This window comes from Rhinoraja longicauda, chromosome 30 (assembly GCF_053455715.1).
Source record: "Rhinoraja longicauda isolate Sanriku21f chromosome 30, sRhiLon1.1, whole genome shotgun sequence".
Classification (NCBI taxonomy): domain Eukaryota; kingdom Metazoa; phylum Chordata; class Chondrichthyes; order Rajiformes; family Arhynchobatidae; genus Rhinoraja; species Rhinoraja longicauda.
In genome coordinates this window covers 19,490,291-19,506,176 of record NC_135982.1, presented here as the reverse complement: position 1 = coordinate 19,506,176, position 15,886 = coordinate 19,490,291, and positions in this window count along the sequence as shown.

Sequence of the window (15,886 nt, the reverse complement as noted above, 5' to 3'; positions counted from 1 at the left end):
TGGATGGTGGAGTAGACTGGATGGGCTGAATGGCCTAATTCTACTCCTATTCCTTATGACCTTATGATTTCATGTAAGAGTATCGTCCCCAACAATGGTTCACGACAATCACTGCTTTATTGACATACAAGGACGGTGGCAGTGGTAGAAATGGGGTGTTCATTATGAAACAATGGAATGTCATTTTATTAGTTGTTGCCTGTTGAAAGTTTAGAAACTTCCGATCTCTAATCTTAGACCCCAACTTCCATCTGATTTTTATTCCTGAAAGAAATAGACAATAGACAATAGACAATAGGTGCAGGAGGAGGCCATTTGGCCCTTCGAGCCAGCACCGCCATTCAATGTGATCATGGCTGATCATTCTCAATCAGTACCCCGTCCCTGCCTTCTCCCCATACCCCCTGACTCCGCTATCCTTAAGAGCTCTATCCAGCTCTCTCCTGAATGCATTCAGAGAATTGGCCTCCACTGCCTTCTGAGGCAGAGAATTCCACAGATTCACAACTCTCTGACTGAAAACGTTTTTCCTCTGTCCCTTTGTCACAAATGTCTTTCTAATTGATATGATCTGAATTAATTATTTGCACATTTTGTGTTTTGCTGCCATCTCTTGATTTGTTTCTGATCATTTCCTTTTTGAAAAATGGTCCATTGCTTGAGTCTTTTTCCCTGCTGCACTCTTTGCAAATACCTGCTCAGAATTTACCGTTTGTCCCAACCACTTCTATAACAACATGGGGAGAAGGCACACAAGTACCAAGTTCTCCGAAAGTGGCGACACAGGTAGATAGTGTGGCAAAGAAAGCATTTGGCACACTGGCCTTCAACGATCAGGCCACTAAGTTGGGATGTCATTTTGCAAGTGTGCAAATTGTTAGTGAAACCACACTTGGGAGTATTGTGCGCAGTTCTCCTTGGTTAGCTGTAGGATGGACGTCATTAAATTAGAAAGGGTATAAAAATTATTCCCGAGGATGCTATCAGGACTGGAGTGCTTGCATTATAAGGAAAGGCTGGATAAGCTGGGATTTCTTTTCCTTGGCATGTAGGAGGTTGAGGGGTGACTTTATAGTTGTATATAAAATCAGAGGGGGGAGGGGAGGGGCATAGATAGGGTGGATGGTCACAATCTTTTGCCCAGGGTAAGGGAGTCTAAAACTAGAGAGCATAGGTTTAAAGTGAGAGGGGAAAGATTTGTAAGGGACCTGTGAGGAAATGTTTTCACACGTACAGTGGTAGGTATATGGAATGAGCTGCTGAAGGAAGCTGTAAAGGCAGGTCCAATTACAATGGTTGAAAGACATTTGAACAAGTACATCAGTAGAAAACGTTGAGAGCGACATGGGCCAGGCAAATGGGACTATCTCAGTTAGAGGTCTTGGGCCGAAGGGCCTGCTTCTGTGCTGTATGGCTATGACTCTACTAAGTGTGGGTCCACACCCACCCTACCTTTTGTGACCAAATTCACTGATTATCCCATAATTTCCCGCGATTTGAATATATACTCAAACCAAAATGTAAATACACACAAACTGGAGAAGAAGGGTCTCGACCCGAAATGTCACCTGTTCCATTTCTCCAGAGACGCTGCCTGGCCGGCTGAGATTTAGTGTCTATCCACAGAAACTGGACTTAGTTACACCTATTTCACAGACACAAAAAGGGCATCTTCATGGACCAAGCCTCAAACTGCAAAAATATTATAAATGAAGTGATTTCGATGGCCTTTAGTTCTCCTTGTGAAATTTGCTTCTATTTTGCAAAACATCTGGAAAATGATGCTAATGGCGGCAAATGAAATTATTGCAGATGGACATTAAGGTCAGCCTGGACACGATGGGCTGAAGGGCCTGTTTTGTGCTATAGTTTAGGGATACAGCGCAGAAACAGGCCCTTCGGCCCACCGGGTCCACGCCGACCAGCGATCCCTGCACGTCAACACCATCCTACACACACTAGGGACAATTTTTACATTTACCAAGCCAATTAATCTACAGACCTGTATGTCTTTGGAGTGTGGGAGGAAACCGAAGATATCTGAGAAAACCCACGCAGGTCACTGGGAGAACGTACAAACTCCGTACAGACAGCACCCGCAGTCGGGATCGAACCCAGGCCCCCGGCACTGCATTCGCTGTAAGGCAGCAACTCTACTGCTGCGCCACCGTGCCGCACGGTGTACAACTCTATGACTCTATGATACGGCTAATTGGCAAAAGTATCCAGAGGAAAATGAAGATCATTGCTTGCAGGTAATTATAATATGGAATACACTGCCTAAAAGTGGAGATTTAGTGGTAACCTCCAAAATAATTGGACAAAGGCTTGAGATGGAACGATTAGCAGAGCTATAAAAAAAGTGTAAATCTCGTTGGAAGGTTCTTTGAATGAGCCAGCACAGGCATAATGCACTAAATGGCCTCCCTCTGATGTTATTGGATTCCTATGCTTTCATAGATCACATACTTGCGAAGAGCTCATGACTTCAAACTTAGCTACTTCTCCGGCAGAGAATAATCAAGCGACCCACGAGAGAAAATTATGAGTTTCAGAATATCTTCAAAAACAACCCTTTATCTTATTATATATTTCCTCGGCACATTATTCGCTAAACCATGGCCTCTGTCAAATTCACATCCTGACAACTGTGTGAAATCACGCCACACTTGGGATATTACTAATTACTCAGTAGCAATGGTCTACCTACCTACAAGACCCAGTTAATTAAAACACCTTATCTCTGAGAAACACTGGAGTCAGTTCGGCTAAAGAAAAGATATAGGAAAATGATATCAATTAGAAGCCATATGATTCAGTGAGAGGTGATGTATTATGGATAATATTAATGGAGGATAAATTATTCCTCTTTTATCGATGTCATCTGTATCTCAGGGTTGGAACTCTCCATAGAGTCAGAAAGTTGTGGAGGTAAATCCTAGCCAAGAGAAACTTTAGGCAGTCATTTCAGCTGTGGTTTGCCAGAGTCAGTCATGGTGTTGATCTAAGAAGTCAAACTTCCATGGGGATATTCCAAAGCTCGGCAGGTATCGTCCGCTGACGTCCTGACTAATCGTCATCTTCAACTACATCGCTGGTGTCCCTTCATTGTGTTTTACCTGACTTGGTAGGCTGCTCTGGAAGGTTAGTTGGCATGGGATCTGGAGAGAGCCAGCCGACTGGATAGTGAGTGTGTAGGAAGGAACTGCAGGTGCTGATTAGCTTACTTTATTTAGTTTAGTTTAGGGATACAGCGCGGAAACAGGCCCCCCGGCCGCACCGATCAGCGATCCCCGCTCATTAACACTCTCCTACACACACTGGGGACAATTTCACACGTACACCAAGCCAATTAACCTACAAACCTGCACGTCTTCGCAGTGTGGGAGGAAACCGAAGATCTCTGAGAAAACCCACGTGGTCACGGGGAGAACGGACAAACTCTGTACAGACAGCACCCGCAGTCGGGATCGAACCCGGGTCTCTGGCGCTGCAAGGGCAATAAGGCAGCAACTCCGCCACTGCCCAACTTACTAAATAAAATCACTGACATATCAGATGTGGGATAGTTAGCCTTTATTAGTTTGTGTCTCTCATTTCCAAATTAGGATAGAAGCAGTGGGGGAAAGAACATTTCAGAATTAGGGATATCTGCTCTTTCTCTGAATTTGAAAGTGGTTCACGCTGATTTGCAACACCTGCTATTCCATCCATGGAATACTTTGAAGTTTGACAATGATAACCCAGAAGTGTGTCATCCTGCCTCGGATGGTTCTGACACCATTTGATGGAGCAGGAAAGCCTCAATTACAGCAATGAACAGGACCCTGACATTGATATTCTGACAGTTCCACAGTTTTGCAGCTCTTGTTTCCAGAGCTCTCTGCTCTGGCATCTACGCAAGTGTCCCTCTAGTCTCCCTCCAATCGGGCTCACACCATTATGTAACAGCACACTTGATATACTGGCATCATGATTTTTGCAGCACATCCTACAGGCCTATTTGCTCTTTAGTTTAGTTTAGTTTAGAGATACAGCGTGGAAACAGGCCCTCTCGGCCCACCAGGTTCGCATTAACACTATCCATTGTAAAATGTAAAAATGTACGTCTTTGGAGTGTGGGAGGAAACCGAAGATTTCGGAGAAAACCCGCGCAGGTCACGGGGAGAACGTACAAACTCCGTACAGACAGCACCCCGTGGTCGGGATCGAACCCGGGTCTCCGGCGCTGCATTCGCCTTAAGGCGGCAACTCTACCGCTGCGCCACCGTGCCTTGCCGTGCCGCCCTAACTTATCTTACTTGATCTGGCTGTTAGTTCCTTCATTAACCAAGAAAAGGAGTGTTAGAAACTTGAGGCTCTATTCTCCTGGAGCTTGTGGATGCTGGGACAATGGCAGCTTTCGAGACCTGAGGTGATTTAGTTGAGAAATAGAGTCTCAAGAGTAATATTCATGGGCAGGGAAATGGAGCTCAGGTGCAGCTCCAACTGGAGAGTTGAGAAGGCTCAGGGGGCTGCATGATCCGTTCTTCTGAGTATCCCAAGTTTACTCGACAATCAAAGGTCACGGCTCAAGTGTTTATTTGTCAGATGCAACGGATATGAAATTCTTACCTGCCGCAGCTTTGCAGGTACATTCAACGCAAGAGCAAAAATAAACAATAATTTCTCAGTTAATCTTTGTAAAATATACCACGATCGGGCCTTACATAGCCAGAGACCCATGTTCGATCCTGACTACGGGTACTGTCTGTTCAGAGTTTGTAAGTTCTTCCTGTGACCACATGGGTTTTCTCCGGGTGCTCCGGTTTCCTCCCGCACTCTAACGACGTACAGGTGTGTTGATCAATTGCTTTGGTAGGATAGGGTAGTGCTAATGTAGTGGGTAGGGTAATGCTAATGTATGAGGTGATTTCTGGTCAGCGTGAACTCAATGCGCTCAAAGGCCTAGTTCCGCGCTGTACCTCTAAAGCTAACGAAGTTCGATAAAGTATTCAGTGTCACGCTGAATCACCTCAACCCTCTGTGGTAGATGGTGGATGGTGAGTTTTCTTTGTAATTGCATCAATATGCTAAGAACAGGATAGAGCATTGGAGATGTGTAGGCACAGAAAATGAAATTGTTGTTCAGGCACCACGCAACCAGGTCATCAATCCTCCCACCCTCTCACTCTTCATTATATGTCCAACAATAAGTTCTAGGAGCAGAATTGGGCCATTCGGCCCATCATCTACTTCATCAAGTCTATTTAATCATGGCTGATCTATCTTTCCCTCTCAACCCCATTCTCCTGCCTTATCCCCATAACCCCTGACACCCGTACTAATCAAGAATCCATCAATCTCTGCCTTAAAAATATCCATTGACTTGGCCTCCACAGCCTTCTCTGGCAATTAATTCCACAGATTCACCACCCTCTGATTAAAGAATTTCCTCCCCGTCTCCTTTCTAAAGGTACGTCCTTTTATTCTGGGTCTATGGCCTCTGGTCCTAGACTCTCCCACCAGTGGAAACATCCTCTCCACATCCACTCTATCCAGGCCTATTCAATGGTGGTATCATTGGCAAATTTAAAGATGGCATTGAAGCTGTGTCAAGCTAGATAATCATGGGGTATTGGAGAGAGTGAGGCAGGGAACCAAGCACACAGTCCTGAAGTGTCGCTGTGAGAAGGTGTCAGTGAAGAGGATGTAGACACTGGAGAAACTCTTCGGGACTGGCACCATTTCTGGATAGAAGGAATGGGTGATGTTTCGGTTCGAGACCCTTCTTCAGACTGAGAGTCAGGGGTGGGGGAGCCATGGAGATATGGAAGGGTGATGTGTGAAAACGAGAGAACAAAGGGGATGTAGCTCAAGGAAAATGTAGAATAGATCATTGTTAGCCAGGGGAAGGTGAAGACGAGGCATTCACAGATAAAATTCAATCAGGAGGACAGTCAGCCTGGTCAGGGAACTAGGATGGGGGAGGGATGGGGAGAGAGGGAAAGCAAGGATGACTTGAAGTTAGAGATATAAGAAAATAACTGCAGATGCTGGTACAAATCAAAGGTATTTATTCACAAAATGCTGGAGTAACTCAGTTAGAGAAGTCAATATTCAAACCGCTGAGGTGTAAGCTGCCCAAACGAAATATGAGGTGCTGTTCCTCCAATTTGCATTGTGCAAATTTGCATTGTGCAAATCTGAGGATGTGTTGTAGCCATTCCATACTGATCGATGACCAGTGGCTATGTCCATTGCTTCTCAGTCCTTCTTTGGGTGATTGTTTAGTTTAGTTTAGAGATACAGGCCCTTTGGCCCACTGAATCCGCACCGACCAGCGATCCCCGCACGTTAACACTATCCTATACACACTAGGGACAATTTATACCTATACCAAGCCAATTAACCTACACACCTGTACGTCTTTGGAGTGTGGGAGGAGATCTCAGAGAAAACCCACGCAGGTCACGGGGAGAACTTACAAACTCCGTACAGACAACAGCCGCAGTCGGGATCGAACCCGGATCTCCGGCGCTGCAAGCGCTGTAAGGCAGCAACTCTACCGCTGCGCCACCGTGCCGCTAGCTTGGCTGAGATGGCCAAAGTAGCTCCTTCAGGAGGCTCGGAGGCTTTCTATTGGCACCGAAGCAGGCCTCACTTTGCACTGTGGAAGCAAAACTGTTAGCTCGTGTCTGTGAATCTCATTGTCAATACACCTCACAAAACAACAAAATAATCTTGTCAAGCATATGCAACTTAATCTGCTTCGCCGAATATTGCCTGTCCCTGTGGAGAAATGGTACGCAGGGACACAGTGACAATTTAACATATTAATTCAACTGAGCACAGTGTAAATCTTTGTGAAGAACAATTACTATTATCAGTTAATAGGGGCAGAAACTAATTGGAGAATAAACCCGAAGGAGTTGTCAACTTAGATTCCATTCCAACAAATCTTCTTTTCACAGCTTGGGTTTGAAGCGACAAGTTGGAAATAATCTCACAGCTTTTTCAATCTTGAGTTCTACGTAAACAATATGGAATCATAATTAGTAGTCTCTGGATAATGAGCTTCGGGATGCTTGTCAAGCAAGAGCTAATTAGTTATATACAAACGGAAATTGCTGGATACACTCTGCAGGTCGGGCAGCATCTGTGGGAAGGGGAACGGAGTTACACTTCAGGACAAAGTCTCAGCATCAGAACTTCAGAGAGGGAAATCAAGTCGGGTTCAAGTCAGACCAGATGAAGGGTCTCGACCCAAAATGTCGACCGTTCATTTCCCTCCAGAGATACTGCCTGACATGCTAATTTCCTCAATGCTCTGATTGTTTGCTTTAGATTATGGGCAGTACGGTGGTGCAGCGGTAGAGTTGTTGTCTTAGAGTGTTTGCAGCGCCAGAGACCCTGGTTCGATCTTGACCATAGGTGCTGGCTGTGTGGAGTTTGTACGTTCTCCCCGTGACCGCGTTTATTTTCTTCGAGATCTTCGGTTTCCTCCCACACTCCAAAGACGTACAGGTTTGTAGATGGACACAAAATGCTGTCAGGGTCAGGCAGCATCTCGGGAGAGAAGGAATGGGTGGCGACTCGACTCGAAACGTCAACCATTCCTTCCCTCCTGAGATGCTGCCTGACCCGCTGAGTTACTCCAGCATTTTGTGTCTACCTTCGGTTTTAACTAGCATCTGCAGTTTTTTCTTACACAGATTTGTAGGTTAAATAACTTGGTGTAAGTGTAAATTGTCCCTAGTGTGTGTAGGATAGTATTCGCTGATCGGTGCGGACTCGGTGGGCCGAAGGGCCTGTTTCCGCGCTGTATTTCTAAACGAAACTAAATTCCAGCATCGGTAGTCGCTTTTTTAATTTAAATTTAAAATTTAAAAGAAAGAAATGTGAAACCTGTGAGGTGAGAACAGTCAGGGAGAGAGGGAAAGTATGAACAAAGGAATGTGAAAGGTTCTATAAGAAAATAACTGCAGATGCTGGTACAGATCGATTTATTCACAAAATGCTGGAGTAACTCAGCAGGTCAGGCAGCATCTCGGGAGAGAAGGAATGGGTGACGTTTCTGAGGGTCTCGACCCGAAACGTCACCCATTCCTTCTCTCCCGAAATGCTGCCTGACCTGCTGAGTTACTCCAGCATTTTGTGAATGTAAAAGGTTCTGTTCAGAGTGCCGTTGGAACTGCTAGCAGATCAAGGTGTGCTAATGGAGAGGGGAAATCTTAGTCATTGTGACACATGGAAGACTAAGAAACGAACTGAAGTCACAAAACCTTACACTTTGCCACTTCCCACCATCCAAGAACCCAAAATACTCATTCCTTTTTTATTTATCTATTTATTTATTTATTTATTTATTTATTGTTCTCTATTTTATTTTATTTTATTTTATTTATTTTTAAATAAAATAGGAAAAAAAACTAATTCTTGGTGAAACTGCAATACCCCTGCCATTCTTCCAGTTCAGTGAGGTGTATATTTGATGTTCTCACCATAGTCTCCTCAACAATGGACAAAACCAAACGCAGATTTGGTGACATGCTTTGCACAGTGCCTGGGTTCAGCATAGTGGCACAGCGGTAGAGTTGCTGTCGATCAGATCCCGACGCTGGGAGCTGGCTGTGTGGAGTTTGACATGTTCTCCCTGTGTCCGCGTGGGTTTCCTCCGGGTGCTCCGGTTTCCTCCCCACATGTGCAGGTCATGACTCCAATCATTGCCGCATCTTCCCCTTGATTCTTATTGTCTTCAGCTTTACCACGGATCTTGGATCCCACAGTCTTCCGTCTTGGTATCAAAGGCAGTCACTTTAATGTCTGAAGAAGGGTCTCGACCCAAAACGTCCCCAATTCCTTCTCTCCAGAGATGCTGCCTGTGCCACTGAGTTACTCCAATGTGTTGTGCCTATCTTCGATATAAATCGATATAAATCAGCATCTGCAGTTCCTTCCTATGCAGTCACTTTTGAGTTTTAGCCTTCCAGATTATGTTTTGGCTCAGGCTCTGATGTGTATCTGCAGCTGACTGATGATAGTGAAAACCGACCTGGGCATTAGAAACATAGAAACATAGAAAATAGATGCAGGAATAGGCCATTCTGCCCTTCGAGCCAGCACCGCCATTCAATATGATCATGGCAGATCATCTAAAATCAGTCCCCCGTTCCTGCTTTCTCCCCATATCCCTTGATTCTGTTAGCTCTAAGAGCTAAATCTAACTCTCCCTTGAAAACATCCAGTGAATTGGCCTCCACTGCCTTCTGTGGCAGAGAATTCCACAGATTCACAACTCACTGGGTGAAAAGAGTTTTTTCCTCATCTCAGTCCTAAACGGCCTACCTCTTATTCGAGTTAAAATTTGACCCCTAGTTTTAGACTCCCCCAACATCGGGAGCATTTTTCCTGCATCTAGCCCATCCAATCCCTTAAGAATCTTATATGTTTCTGTAAGATCCCCTCTCATCCTTCTAAATGCCAGTGAATACAAGCTCAGTCGACCCATTCATTGGGGAGGGGGGGGCATATATTCGTGGGTAAATAGCACCTGGTAGTCCTGCTCACAACACCTGACATGAAGGCGGAATGATGATTGAGAACAGATGGGGCAGTAATTAGTCAGATTGGATTCACCCTGCGCTCTGTGAAAGGAACACAGCCAGGCAACGTTCCATAGTGTCAGGTGGATGCCAGTGCCTGACTGTGCTGGGGCAGCTCGGGCTAGAGGCACAGCTAGTTCTGATGCACAGGTCTTCTGAAGCACTCGTGCAACTGGGATGATGTTTGGTCCCTTTGGCCTTTACTGGGTCCAGGATTTCCAGTTGTTTTCTTGACGCCATGCTGATTGAGTCACTTTGCCAGAAGGTTGGCCTCTATTACCATGGAGGTTCAAGGAGGAAAACTGGGACAACTCATCCACTTGACAGCTCTGGGTCCATGTAGCTCCTCCCTTGTCTTCAGTGCTCACACTACGCTTCAGCAAAACACAAAGTGACTCAGTGGCTCAGGCAGCATCTGTCAATGGGATGGACAGGTGACGTTTCGGGTTGGGACCTTTCTTCAGATTGATTGGAGTAGGGAGGAAAAAGCTCTAAAGAAAGAGGTGTCAGCAGGACAAAGCCAGGCAAGTGATAGGTGGATACGGGTGGGAGGGTGATTGGACGGTGGGTGGAGTAAATGACAAAAGCAAGGACCAGTCTCACCCCGGTCACTCACTCCCTCCTCCCCACTCTCCCATCAGGCCAGAGGTACAGAAGCCTGAAAGCGCACCTCTTCAGATTCAGGGACCGTTTCTTCCCTGCTGTTATCAGGCAACTGAACCATCCAAAGAAGGGTCTTGACACAAAATGGCACCCATTCCTTCTAGCCAGAGGTGCTGCCTGCCCCGCTGAGTTACTCCAGCATTTTGTTCACAGTAGTTCTATGTTTATCTCACTTTAGCATCCATTTCCAGCAAGCCAGGGGCGATTTACAGAGGCCATTTAAGCTACAATGCCGCATGTCTTTGGGATGTGGGAGGAAGCCAGAGTTCCTGGAGGAAGCCCACGTGGTCACAGTGAGAAGGTGCAGGCCTGTACTCGCTGGAATTTAGAAGACTGAGGGGGAATCTTATAGAGACATTTAAAATTCTTAAGGGGTTGGAGAGGCTAGATGCGGGAAGATTGTTCCCGATGTTGGGGAAGTCCAGAACCAGGGGTCACAGCTTAAGGATAAGGGGGAAGTCTTTTAGGACCGAGATGAGAAAACATTTCTTCACACAGAGAGTGGTGAGTCTGTGGAATTCTCTGCCACAGAAGGTAGTTGAGGCCAGTTCATTGGCTATATTTAAGAGGGAGTTAGATGTGGCCCTTGTGGCTAAAGGGATCAGGGGGTATGGAGAGAAGGCAGGTACGGGATACTGAGCTGGATGATCAGCCATGATCATATTGAATGGTGGTGCGTACAGGCTCGAAGGGCCGAATGGCCTACTCCTGCACCTATTTTCTATGTTTCTATGTTTCTACTCCACACCAACAGCACCTTTTCCATGGTACTTTTATTGTCACATGTGCGTAGCACCAACACAGTAAAATTTTCTATCTTGGAACAGTCCAGTGGAGTATTGCCATATCCCTGAACCCCGATTAGCAAGTGTACTGAGCCTTCATGCAAGAGGTGCCATTTTTCAGTCAACCTTCCAGTTATGAACGGTGCCTGTTTTCCAGGCAGTTCCCAGGCTCTGGCAGACCCCCAGCCATCTCCTTCCTTGGATGCCACATTCGTCTCCTTCCCCCTCCATCTCTGTTCCCCGGGAGAGCCTCTCTCAGCCGACCTCAAGAGCCCTCAAAGGTTCCATTCAATGACCCTGGTTCCCTTTTCACTTCTCGCCCGCTGTGGCTGAAGTCAGGATTGAACCCAGGTCTCTGGCGCTGTGAGACAGCAGCCCCCAATCTGAAGAGCAGTCCAAATATACAACATCCCACGCCGACTCCAAGGGCTTATCCAACAAACTACACTTGGTAAAGAAAGTCGCTTCTAATTTAATTGAATTCTCACATTTAGCTACTTAGAGATGATCTCAATAACTAAGAGGTTACCAACCTGAAATGTTATCTTTTCTTGAGTATTTCTGCCGAGTATTTTCAGCACTCTCTCTTTATGGTTTATCATTTTAGCTTAATTTTGTATTCACACTGTATTCAATATTTGGATCCATTATTAATTTACCTAATTAAGTTACTGTGCAATGACCATTTATGCTTATCATGAGGCATTTTTTAAAATTAAATAATGTTCAGATAGGAGGTTAATTAGAGATAAAAAGTAAATCCATTGCAATAGAATCTGTTGGCAAGGCATCTTCATTACATTTGATTTCACTTAATAGGCAGTGTGTTCTGATGGAACGTCCCAAGTCAAATAAATGTAAGGTTTGCATTGAAAAATCAGCCCTATCGCATCCGTGAAATGTGTGAAAGCCCTTGTCTCGAATGGAACAACTGGCAATGCAGTGATCGTGGCTGAAAATGCTGAAGTGGGGAAGTCTGGGGTTGAAGGTTGATGAGAAATACAGGCATGGGCACAAGTTAGAAACATAGAAACATAGAAAAATAGGTGCAGGTGTAGGCCATTCGGCCCTTCGAGCTTGTTTAACCCACAGCCTTACCTGAGCGTCAGGAGGCTTTCCCTGCTGGGTTCAAGAACCACCCTCAAAGGTTCCATTCAATTATGCAATGAAGCAATGATACTTTAATGTCACATAAAAACATAGAAACATAGAAAATAGGTGCAGGAGTAGGCCATTTGGCCCTTCGAGCCTGCACCGCCATTCAATATGATCATGGCTGATCATCCAACTCAGTATCCCGTACCTGCCTTCTCTCCATACCCCCTGATCCCTTTAGCCACAAGGGCCTCATCTAACTCCCTCTTAAATATAGCCAATTAACTGGCCTCGACTACCCTCTGTGGCAGAGAATTCCACAGATTCACCACTCTCTGTGTGAAAAAAAAAGTTCTCATCTCGGTGCTAAAAGACTTCCCCCTTATCCTTAAACTGTGACCCCTTGTTCTGGACTTCCCCAACATCGGGAACAATCTTCCTGCATCTAGCCTGTCCAACCCGTTAAGAATTTTGTAAGTTTCTATAAGATCCCCCCTCAATCTTCTAAATTCCAGCGAGTACAAGCCGAGTCTATCCAATCTTTCTTCATATGAAAGTCCTGCCATCCCTGGAATCAATCTGGTGAACCTTCTCTGTACTCCCTCTATGGCAAGAATGTCTTTCCTCAGATTAGGAGACCAAAACTGTACGCAATACTCCAGGTGTGGTCTCACCAATGCCCTGTACAACTGCAGCAGAACCTCCCTGCTCCTATACTCAAATCCCCAAACATGTACCTAGGTAGACTCAAAAGGTATCACAAAATGCTGGAGTAACTCAGCGGGTCAGGCAGAGATGCTGCCTGACCCGCTGAGTTACTCCAGCATTTTGTGATACCTTCGATTTTTTACTAGCATCTGCAGTTACTTTCCTGGGTGGACTCAAAGACTTTATTTTTCATACAACCCGGCATGATCTCACAGCAGGCCTCACCTAGGCAGTACACGTGTCACCGCCTTTCTGACGCCGACAAAGTTACAAAGGTTCACCGAACAGTCCTATCCTAAGAAACATTTGTCATCATATCATATCATATATATACAGCCGGAAACAGGCCTTTTCGGCCCACCAAGTCCGTGCCGCCCAGCGATCCCCGCACATTAACACTATCCTACACCCACTAGGGACAATTTTTACCTTTACCCAGCCAATTAACCTACATACCTGTACGTCTTTGGAGTGTGGGAGGAAACCGAAGATCTCGGAGAAAACCCACGCAGGTCACGGGGAGAACGTACAAACTCCTTACAGTGCAGCACCCGTAGTCAGGATCGAACCTGAGTCTCCGGCACTGCATTCGCTGTAAAGCAGCAACTCTACCGCTGCGCTACCGTGCCGCCCAACAGGTACATGGATAGGACAAGTTTGCAGGGATATGGACCAAACGCAGGCAGGTGGGACTAGTGTAGCTGGGACATGTTGGCCGGTGTGGGCAAGTTTTTCCACACTGTATCACTCTGTGACTCCAAAAACTCTCTATCTACTGCCTGCCGCTGGCAGCAGGCGCCCACCCCCACGCTGGGTTCTCTTTCGTTCTCACCGCCACCCCCGCGCCCTCCAGTCGGATCCTCCTATCGTTTCCGGCGCCCCCCCCCTCCCCCCACGCCGGATCCCCAAACCATTCCCTCCTCTCCCACCAGAGATTTGAGCACAGAAGTAGAGGCCTAGGCTCTATTATCATGACCCACTGAGGGGCGGACTGGCAAAGGCATTATCCTTAATGTAATATCAAATCAAGAGACTCATCTGCCCCCTCAGATCATCTTAGGAGATTTTGTTGTACCAGGTTTGAGATAAAAGCATGGGAGCTCCCTCGACCAGCATCCTAAAACGGATTGGTGGGCTGTTGGTGTCAGGTTTTACACATAAGCTGATAAACTAGGGCGCAGCGGTAGAGTTGCTGCCTTACAGCATTTGCAGCGCAGAGACGTGTGTTCGATCCCGACTACGGGTGCTGTCTGTACAGAGTTTGTACGTTCTCCCCTTGACCGCTATGGGGAGAAGGCAGGAACAGGGTACTGATTGAGAATGATCACCCTTGATCACATTGAATGATGGTGCTGGCTCGAAGGGCCGAATGGCCTACTCCTGCACCTATTGTCTATTGTCTATTGTCTATTGTTTTCTCCGAGATCTTCGGTTTCCTCCCACATTCCAAAGACGTACAGGTATGTCGGTAAATTGGCTTGGTAAATGTAAAAACTGTCCTCAGTGTGTGTAGGATAGTGTTAATACATGGGGATCGCTGGGCGGCGCGGACCAGGTGGGCCAAAGAGCCTGTTTCCACACTGCATCTCTAAACTACGCTGCTCTTTCTCTGAATTTTAAAGCAGATCGTGCTGACTTTCAGCGTCTCCATTCCACCTATGGAATATTTTGAAGTTTGACTATGATAACCCAGAAGTATGTCATCCTGCCTCAGACAGTTCCGACACCATTTGATGGGACAGGAAAGCCTCAATTACAACAAAGCACAGGACCCTGAGATAGATATTCTGTCTGTCAGCTTTCTTCCAATTTCTAGGGGCATTCTATTGATCGCTTGCCTGATTTATAATGGGAGGTGAGGGAATGATGGCAGAATTTCAAGACTACTATATTTAATTGGACACCTACCCCAAAACGCCATTGCAAAAATCTGGATAAAATGTTTGTGTAGAGCATCTATCAAATATCTACAAGGCTATTGAGAGCTTACAACTGTCTTGTGGAATTCATCATAGATGGCAGTTTGATAGCTATTATAATATCTAGAACTAGGAAAAACGATCCATCAAGAACCTTCACCCCATGGGCAATGTATAACTTTATCACTCCTGACTGCAGATGTTTTCCAAAAAAATTTGATTACCAATGTTCCATTTGACTTTATTCAACTTTGACCAGAATAGCTGACTGTCTGAAACGTCACCCATTCCTTCTCTCCAAGATGCTGCCTGACCTGCTGAGTTACTCCAGCATTTTGTGAATAACTACCTTCGATTTGTATCAGCATCTGCTGTTATTTTTCCTATCCAAATTATCAGTGTACTGTCTTGGCAGTATTTGAGTATCTCATATCTAATTATTAATTTTAATAATTTGAATCAAATCTTGTCCCGATATCTGTAAACCTTTGCATGTTTGGTGCCCACCTGAACTTCAACCTATTTGGATTTGGATTCAATTAGATTCAGCCTGAGAGTTAGATAGAGCTCTTAACGATAGCGGAGTCAAGGGGTATGGGGAGAAGGCAGGAACGGGGTACTGATTGTGCATGATCAGCCATGATCACAGTGAATGGCGGTGCTGGCTCGAAGGGCCGAATGGCCTAGTCCTGCACCTATTGTCTATTGTCTATTGTCTATTGACAGGGCGGCATGGCGCCGTGGCAGTAGAGCTGCTGCCTTACAGTGCAAGAGACCCGGGTTGGATCCTGACCATGAGTGCTCTTTGTATGGAGTTTGCACGTTCTCCCTGTGACCGCGTGGGTTTTCTCTGGGTGCACCGGTTTCCTCCCATATTCCAAAGACCGTCAGGTTTGTAGGTCAATTGGCTTCGGTAAAACCGTAAATTGCCCCTAGCAACTGTAGAATAGAACTAGTGTACAGGGTGATCGCTGGTCGATGCGGACTCGGTGGGCCGAAGGGCCTGTTTCCACGCTGTATCTCTATAGTCTTACACTTCATTCCCAGAGGTGTGTTTCTCAGGATTCACATTATTTTTTTTAAACATTGAAATATGAGTTTATAACTTCACTTCTCTGCTTTCAGTCTGGGT